Source organism: Galeopterus variegatus, unplaced genomic scaffold (genome assembly GCF_000696425.1).
Source record: "Galeopterus variegatus unplaced genomic scaffold, G_variegatus-3.0.2 Scaffold1959, whole genome shotgun sequence".
Classification (NCBI taxonomy): domain Eukaryota; kingdom Metazoa; phylum Chordata; class Mammalia; order Dermoptera; family Cynocephalidae; genus Galeopterus; species Galeopterus variegatus.
The window spans coordinates 135654-145057 of NW_007728070.1; the positions used below are offsets into that span (position 1 = coordinate 135654).

The 9404-nt window shown below is 49.5% G+C and overlaps 1 protein-coding gene across 1 annotated transcript in view; it reads left to right on the forward strand.

Annotated features, from left to right (window-relative positions):
• The first annotated feature begins 22 nt into the window (after positions 1-22).
• The window catches only part of DIDO1 (death inducer-obliterator 1), a 54613-nt gene continuing 45231 nt past the window's right edge, over positions 23-9404 (forward strand). Inside the window, exon 1 of the mRNA XM_008579807.1 lies at positions 23-49. The gene's annotated coding sequence lies outside the window, so the exon portion shown is untranslated. The remainder of the gene's footprint in view (positions 50-9404) is intronic.

Sequence of the window (9404 nt, forward strand, 5' to 3'; positions counted from 1 at the left end):
GGACACCTAGCACGGGGACGGCGACGTCTAGACTGAGTCGGAGGCTAAGGTCCCAGCTCCTTTCCCGTCGTTTGTGTGAGGCTGGAGGGGACGGGGCGGGCGGGGGAAGGCGCCGGATGCCTCGAGGGGGGCGTCCCCTCCCGACTGGCGGCCGGCCTGGGCGGCGCCCGGAGCCGGGAGGAGGCCTCGGGTACGCGGGAGGGGCGCTCTTGGGCGCGCTGGCCGAACTCATGGGCCCTCTCGGCGCGGGGACGAATGCGGGCCGGTCGGTCGAGTCTCTCTTGCCGGGGGCTGGAGCGCGCAGCCGGTGCCGGCCGACGGGGCCTCGCGCGCTTCTGAGGCGGGGCGGGGCAGAGGGAACCCAGCTCCGTCCGAGTCGGCGCTGGGCTGTCCCCGCAGAGTGAGTCCCGCTCGGCAGACGGGTTGGACGGTAGCGAGCAGCGAGGACACCTCCCTCGATTGGACGAGCCGGGCCTCGGGTCCGAGGTGTCCACGCCTGGCGTCGGCCGCGCCTCCGCACCCCCGTCTGGTCGCGCGCCTTCCCGGTTCCCGGCGCCGCCACCGCGTCTGAACCTGCGTGCCGCCCACTCCCTCTCTGCAGTCCGCACAGCGGACAGGGTGGTCTCTCCGAAAGCCATCTCTCACTGTCGCTGTTCTCCTAACACCCTTCAGGGACTCCCCAGCTGCCTGTGTAACGTTACCCGTGAGCAGAGCTCACAGCCTCCTGCCCCCGCTCTCTGCTCCGGCCGCCGGACCTGTTCGAGGTTCTCTAGATGAACCGAGCTCTGTTTTCTCCGGTTCTCACGAGGCCAACTCCTTCTCAACAGATATGGGGCTTTCTTGGGGAAATCTTCCCAGAAGAAAACCGGATTTAGTGCCTCTCCTTTCTGCTCCCATGGGACCCTAAGCTGTCCTGTCGTAGCTCTTAACACGCTGTCCCCTGTCACTGACACTGAGAGTGTGTTACGATTCACTGCAAAAGCGTAAGCTTCACAGGAGCTGTGACGTACCCGATTGTAGCTGAAGCGTGTGGTACATAGTACAAGTTTAATAAACATTGAGTAAATGAAGGAATAAATGAGTGAATGACAACGGGGACCTTAACTGGAAGCAGTAGTAGCAAAAGTGGGAAAGGAGACACCTTTATTTAGGGAAATGAGCAGTCCGTCGTGACTGACAGTTTGTGGGAGCAAGGGACAGAGGTCCAGAAGGATGCTTACTCAGATGGTTAGCCTGATTGATGAGGTGGTGAACGAGCATGAGAAAGGAGATGGAGTTTGAGGAAGGAAGGATGAGGAGCTGAGTGTGGGCCATACTGAACTTGAGGAGCCTGTGGGATACACCTAAAGCTCGGGGGAAAGATGAGGGCTGGAATTGAGAGTTGATATGTAGACTCAGAGAAAGTGCATAGAGACGAGGAACGGATTAAGTCCAGAATCCAGGAGAACAGCAAATGTGGTCACTAGGAAGAAGTTGCCCATTAAGGCAACAGAGAAGTGGTCGTAGTCTTGATTAGAATCTGGGGCTTTCCAGGAAGCCTTAGGGCATAGAGTTTCAAGAAGCTGTAATTAGCCTCCTCGGCACTGTGACAGTCACCAAAACTGCCCATTTGACAGTTATTGGTGGGAGTTGAATGATGTACTGGGAATGGGAAACATTCAATTGCAGTGAGTAGGTAGGTGGCCGGGGTGAGGTGAAGACAGCTAATGCGATTCACACTTCCATATACGATTAGGGCCATGCAGCAGATGTGGAGAGAAGTGAGCTGGTGGACCAGATCATACAAACCACTGAAGTAGCAGGAGAGGTGGCTGAGGGAGGAGGAGGGTCAAGGTTAATTTCTAGGCTTCTGGCTTGTTCATTTGGGTTTATATGGTGGGACCATGCGTGGAATAGGGAACACCAGAGAAGGGCCTGGATTGGGGAAGGGGGTTCGGTATCAGAAATCATGAGCTCTTTTCTGCATGCTTTAGATTTTGAGTTGCATTTGAGGTATCCAAATGGAGATGCCCTGGGAGCAGGGGAATGAATGGACCAGATCCAGGCAGATATGGAGGTAACTACTTCCAAGTGTGCATAAGATCTCCATGGAGGGTATATGGAGCAAAGACGGGGGCATCTGGCCAGAGCCCTGAAAACAGCAGCATGCAGTGGCACCAAGAGTGCGGGAGTGGCGATGGGTGCAAGAAGAGGCAGTGGGTGGAGAACCACACCGATTACCATCTGGGGCACTGACTGAGATTTCAGCCTGGGGGGTCCATGAACTGGCTAAGCTTCTTGATCTGAAAGACATGGGCCTGTGGAAAAGGGATGCCTTGGGCCTGGCCCAACACATTCGCTGAGAGGCTAGCCATGTGGGCCAGGCTGTTCTGTAAGCCAAGGTGGTGGCTTTGAACTTGAGAAACTGTTTCATTCTGAAAGAGATTAGCAGTCCTTTAAAGAGAGCTGTTCAAGGTATGAGTCTTAATATTGAGTTTTTAAAAAGGGAAAAGCATTTTAAGAATAAAATACAGAATGCTTCCTTTATTCAGGTCATGTTTTTGTCCCTTTTTGTGTGTGTGTGTGTGTGTGACTGGCCGCACCACGCTCAGTGAGCGCATCACACCGGCCATCCCTATATAGGATCCAAACTCGCGGTGCAGCGCCGCACTCTCCCAAGTGCGCCACAGGCTCGGCCCATTCAGGTCATGTTTTATAGAACCATGTTATTTCAGTGGAATTTTTGTTTTGCCCTCAGAACCCAAAAGCATAAAATCAAACGCCTACATATTTGTTGGAACACCTGACTTTCAAAGAAATTTGACAAAGCAAACTTGATATTTCAGGATACTTTATATTTCAATAGTCGTTGCTTAAAATCACTAGCACAAGCAAATCCCTAGATTCCAATTTTCATAGACTTAATCACAACATTTTTTTAAGTTAGTGAAGGTGTTGGAAGGAGTAAGGAAGAATTTTATTTTCATTTAGTTCTGCCACACATATTCTGATACCATGTGTTTGTGCCGAACCAGGACCCGATAAAGCATCTTGAGTGGGGATTGTTTGATCTGGTGGCCCTTCCTCTCTCTTCCTTTGCCTGATTTTATTTCCTTTTCTAGATTATACAACTAAATCTGAAAGCACTGGTCATACGTTTGTTTGGTTGGGTAAGAGCAAGAGTAATATTTTTCTTGATTTTTTTTTTTTTAACCCTTTAAGTCCTGCTGAGGTTGAGACATAATAAACTGTCCAGCATATTGTTACCTGGAATAAAGCGGGTAAGGGGGCAGTGATACAGTCTAGCCATTGCAGAGGGGTAGGAGAGTCCAAACAGACACTATTTTGAGTGGCAGTTATTTAGTGTGCCAAGTCAATCATGGTCTCTACACTGTTTCATACTGAGCTTGACTATGCCCTTCAGACCCTGCTGGTCAGGATTTGATAGACACTATGAGCTTGGGATTATTTAAATTAACACAAAATATAGAAGTATATATACACACATAGACATGCATAACTATATCTACGTGTTTTAAGGATTTTTTTGTGTGTGAGTGCAATTTTGATAAAATGTCTGATTGGCAGGGAGAAGATGAGGCAGTTTTTTGCTTTTTATCTTTTACTTAAAACCCTCTTACATTTACTCTTTAAATGCTTATTATCTATTGGAAGGAAACTTTAGTATGTCTGATTTTTCATTTCTCCGCACAACCATAAAAGGCAACATTCTAGCCTTCCACCTTCTGTAGACAGATTTATGCAGATCTTATTTCTCCTTTGGACACATCAATTTCTAAATTTTAGAAGCATTTGGTTCAGTTTGGGACTCAAGAAGTTTCTGGAAGGGTAATTTATGGGTACTGATTTTGTTGAAATTCAGAATAAAACTAAATTTCCCTTTTGGGTGTCCTTTAGAAACCCTTAATAGCTCAGCCTCTGTTATTCTTGTTGGTATTTCCTTCAAAATACACTTTCACTGTCCCCATTTTGTTTTGTGAACCAGGCAAAAACAGGAATTAATTTAAATAGTATTCCTGTTCTGGTCAAATCCTAACTCTGGAAGGTCACTATTTAGAACTGACTTCAAAAAGTCTCTTTTGCTTTTTAAGTATTTACATTTATGAAAAAAATATCTTAAGTTTTTGCCTGTGCAGTTGTAGCTGCACCCTCCCATGAAGCCCACACTGCAGAGGCAGCTGGCTGTGTTGGAGGCACAGGATTGGTTTCCTGCCCCACTGAGTCTCTTACCTCATGGGAATTCCTGCATCTTTCTCCTGGTGCTCACCAGCAGGTTTAGGAATTCAGTAGTTGGTGGATCTGTTTTTCCCCTTTTCTCTGCTGTATACTTTGTGGTATGATTAGCCTATAAGGGTAAATGGCCTATTGGGGAGAAACTGCTGTACTCTTAAACTGCTTTTTGTCAGAGTCTTACAGACTTACAGGCATTGGTATGGGTCAGTTGTGTCCCCCAAAAGTTCACATGTTGGAAACTTGACCCCCAGTGTAACAATGTTAAGGGGGCGGGAAGTCCAATTATGGTATTTGAAAGGTGGGACCTTTGAGAGGTGATTGGATTGTGAAGATTGTGCCCTCGTGAATGAATTAATCCACTTATGATGTAAAGAGTTATCATGTCATAATTCTGATGGCTTTATAAACGTGAATGAGAAGGTTATCTCTCTTGCTCAGCCCATTCTTGCCATGTGACACTCTGGTCACTACTGGACTGTCTAGGGAGTTCCTACCCAGAAGAAGGCCATCATCAGATGCACCCCCTGGACTGTGGACTTCCCAGCCTCCAAAACTGCAAGAAATAAATTTTGTCTCTTTATAAATTACCCATTTTCAGGTATTCTGTTATAAGCAACAGAACAGACTAATACAGGTATTGTTATTTTGGCTTGCTTATTTGATGCGTTCCTTTAAAGACTGTTAGGAGATGAAACCAATTAGATAAATATTTTTTATGCCTTACACTTATTAAAATATTAATTTCTTCTGAAGTTGGCTTTCTTTACTTCTCACTGAACTCACAGGGAAAACTTAGACATCTCAGTAGTGTGAAACAATCTCAGAAGTAGAAGTAATAAGCATGGTTCAGAATTAATGTGTTCACTCTTGTTTAGAAAACATAGCAGGGGATTTAAAAATACTTTGGCTTATTTTTTCTGTCTATGGGTCTCTGGTAGAAGAACTGAGTATAATATTTCTAGATTCAATTCCCTGTCTTATATGCCTTCATTTCGCTTTGTTTATAGATATTGTCATGAGTCCATAGCCGCCTTGTCCTGCTTAACTTATAGAGGCTAACGACCAAAGATCCATTCCTTGTTGCTTTTCTAATTTAAAGGAAAGTTAGTCACAGCATAGGTTTCTAGCAACAGTGTTCAAATGATAAGACACTATCCCTAATGCCAGCTACAAAAATTCAGTGTATATAAACTATTCGGTACAGCATTAATGGGGGTGATTCCCTTCTCCCATCTTTTCCTTCCCCTTCTGTATTCTTTCACATTCTTTTGCCTAAAAGACAGAAAATTGGTATGATTCTTATTTACTACTTTGAACATGTACTGCCATCACATTCTACAGCGGACTTTCTTTAGGTCTTTGAGGTTGGAGCACAAAGTTTAACTTGTAAGTTTTTCCTTGAATTTTTTTGTTTTCTGGCCCTTTTTTCTTCCTGCCACTTCCCCTTAACTTACCCACTAACCTCTGCACTTTGCTGCTGTGACTGTGACGGGTGTCTCAAAACGACACTCCCCTGAATTCATTCAGTGGGTAGTCTGTGCCAAGCTGCCTTTCCCGACGGTGCTGCTGATGCACGGACGCGGTGTTCCCGCCCGTGGAGGAAGGCGCTTGAGCACGGCAGCCTGCCTGCTGTTTTCTTAGGAAGAGCCAGATTTGTGCTTCGCTCTGTTTTGCTCTGGGTGGAAGCAGCAGCCAATTTGATTGTGACCTTCCAGCACTGGTGAGTTGATTGCGCTGTGCGCCTAGATTTATCTAAAGCCAGCCGTTCCTGTGCAGCTTAAAAGTATGGAAATCCATGAGTCTCTCCAAGAAGTATACACAGTGGTCAGGTTTTTGTTAGCAATAAGAAAATATCAGATTTGTCTTTTCCTGGAATCTGCTATCCCTGGGGGCTGGGGCGGGGGTTGCATTTTGTAATTACCTTTTCATTCACCTGTTTCATTCCACAAATAGTTAAAAGGACAGTCAGTGCCAGTCACCTGCGGTCTTGGAATGTGGTGAGACGCAAAAGAGAGTCTCCGGTGTTGTAAGTGAAGATCTGACCATAGCTTGAGGTGGCCTGCTAAGAGAGGACTCGGTCATTGTCGCCCAGGACTCAGAGGCGGGGGTGGCCGTGCTGGGCACCGGAAGAGGCCCTCGAGGGTGCAGGTGCAGAGCTCTGCCCGCCCCCTTCCCTATGAGGAAATGGTAGATCGACCTTTTTCTGGGGATCTACATTCCATCCCTGGGAAATGGGCCGGGCGGGGGGAGCCGGTGGATTTAGGGGTGGATAGTAAACGGATTGGCTTGAGGGCTGTGCGCTCGGACCTCGGCGGGCCTGGCAGTAAGGTCGGGGCCCCGCGGGCCATGACCCCGCCTGCACGACCTCCAGAGGAGCCTGCGGCTGGCCCTCCGAGCGGGGGGCGGGGCCGGAGGGGCCCGGGCCACGACTCGACACCGCCCCGCCCCTCTCCCCGCCCGGTTCGGCGCCGCTCCTACCCCACCTCTCCCCATCGCACCGGGGGACCGTGCGGAGTGGCGGGAGCGGGCTCCTTCCTCTGGACCAGGCTGCGGGGAAACCGCGGTAAAAGACTGCCTGAGTATTTCTGTCATGGTGTTTTTGTTTTGGTATCAGGGTGTTCTTCGGACCCTGAGTTACACGAAGGGGGTAGGCGCGGGAAGCCGTTTTTAAAAGGATTGTCGAGTTTCCCGTTCCCTAAACTCTCCAAGGGGCGGGGTGGCAGAAGCTGGTGTCTGCATACTCTGCAGACGTGTTGTGGACAGCAACGGTAGTACGCCCCGTCGTATTTTTCGGCGAGGACCAACCCTGAGCTCCCTGCCGTGGTGCCACTCCTGCCTGCTGGGCCCCATCCTGTTGTAAAACGGCACCACTCTGGGGTTTTTGTTTATGGATTGGGGATATTTAGGGAGGAATTTCTTGAGACAACTGTAAACTTTGTTTCCTCCTCTGAGATTTACTTTTAAAATTCATTCGATTAAGAGGAAGTTTTCCTTAGCTAAGGAGTTCTCCCATGCCTTCTTCACCTGGGAGGAACGACTCCCATGAGGAGTGGCTGCAGATAAGCTGACCTAAATGGTCTCCTGGTAGGTGGGCAGGGGCCGCAGTGGTGCAGCCCAGGCCTGGGAGCAGAGCCGACATATGCTAGGGGAAGCGCCCAGTGTGGCCCTGGTCCAGAGTTAGAACAGAAGGCAAGTTCCAAGGGAGCCCTGGGCACGTTCTTGTGGAATTGCTGGATAAGAGGCATCCTGTTTATCACCGAGTACCGCAGTGAGGAGGTGGGGGTCCACTTTCTTCCCAAGTGTTTCTCTCTTCCTTTTCCCTTCTGTCCACTTGGTTTCCCTAGTGTCTAAGCTTTCTTGCAATTACTACTGGCTCCCCTTTCTATTTTCTTAGTGCCTTTTCATCTCTCTGCATGCCCAGGCTGAACCTGCACCCAAGAGTTAAAATCTCTTAAAATCTCACCTTCTTGCAGAAAGAAATTGCAGCTGATTTTGCCTCATTTAAAGATCCTCAGCTGAAGGGGCTGGGTGAAGGTTCCTCCATACCACCTCCATTTAGAGAGCCCTTTGTAGGAAATCCTCATGTGGTCTTCACCTGGGCTGCAGCATGTGAGCCCCCATTTTACAGACAGCTTGCCTAAGGTCACACTGCTTGTTCAAGCTGGTTTCAACCCCATCTGTCTGGATTCTAAAATTCCCAGTACACCATATCGGAGGGCAAAAACCTCTCTTTTCAACCTGAAGACACAATCAAGACAGAAGGGTGTTGAAACCATCCCTGCCAGATTCAATGAGGGTGGTCCTGACGGATCACATTGGCAGGAACAAACTGTTGTATTCTTTTGAAGACAACTGATGGTCTGTCTCAGAAACTGTAAGGCCTTGTAATCTTTAGAGATGTTTCTTTCTGTGGTTTGAATATTGTGTTCCCCAAAAGTTCATTGTTGGAAACTTAGTAACAATACTAAGTTTCCACTGTAACAATGTTATGAGCGTGGGAAATCCAACTATGGTATTTGAAAGATGGGGCCTGTAAGAGGTGATGGGATCTTGAGGACTGCACCCTCCTGAATTGATGAATCCATTCATGGGTTAGTGGTTTGATGGGTTATCAGGGAGTAGAATGGTGGCTTTTATAGGGAGAGCAAGTGAGCATGTAAAAACGCTCTTGCCTTCATGTGATTGCGTGTGTTGCCACGGGACTCTGTAGTCATTCCCACCAAGAAGGACCTCACCAGATGTGCCCCTGGACCTTGGATTTCCCAGCCTCCAAAACTGTAAGGAATAAATTTCATTTTCTTATAAATTACCCAGTTTCAGATCTTCTGTTATGAGCAACAGAAAACGGACTAATAACGTCGTTTAAAAGCACACCTGCCCCAAGCCCCTGGTCCACCCTCAAAAGTATCACAGAGGCCTCTGCAGTGTCGGGGACAACTTGACTGCACTTTGCTAGAGGGTTCCTGCTTCCCGGGAGAGAATCACTGTTCTGTCCTCAGGGCAAGTGGTCACTGTCCGTGATGCCTCTAAGCAATAGCTGCACCCCCTACCCCATCTGTTTCCTGAGGTGTGTGGGTGATGGGTGTCACTCCAGCATTGAGTGGACTGAAGAAAGTCCAAGTGGAAGGAAGGACGTTCTCCAGACCGCCCTTCCCCACTCCTGACAGCAGGCGTCCAGTCGTTCGCTCCAGCCTCCGCGGGCATATGCCTGTGCACTGGTTGAATTTCGTATGGGGCCCGGAGCCGAGACGGCCGGGCTGCCCCTTCCTCGCTGCGCCCCTGCCGCCCCAACCCCCTTGTTTCTGGCACGGGGCGGGGGCAGGGATGCGGTGGGCGGGCTCTGCAGGTACGGGAGAAAGCCCGTCTGCGGGCCGGGAGGGGACCGCGTTAGAGGCGCGCGACCAGGAAAGAGGAAAGCTGGGCCTTTGCTCCCGCTCTCCTCTTCCGCCGCCTCCTCTGATGCAAACTTGGCCGAGGAGCCTCCCCGTCCTTACCGACCAGCAGCGTGCCTGTGTGCTAGGAGTGAACTCCTGGCCGGAGTGCAGTCCCGGGGTCCCTGGGGCTCGGGACCGAGAGGCACCCTCGCGGGAAGCGGGGCGGGCGGTGTGCGCATGCGCTGGGGCGGAGTCGGCTTCCGCCCGCCGCGCGGGGGCGCCGCTCCGGCCCCGGCG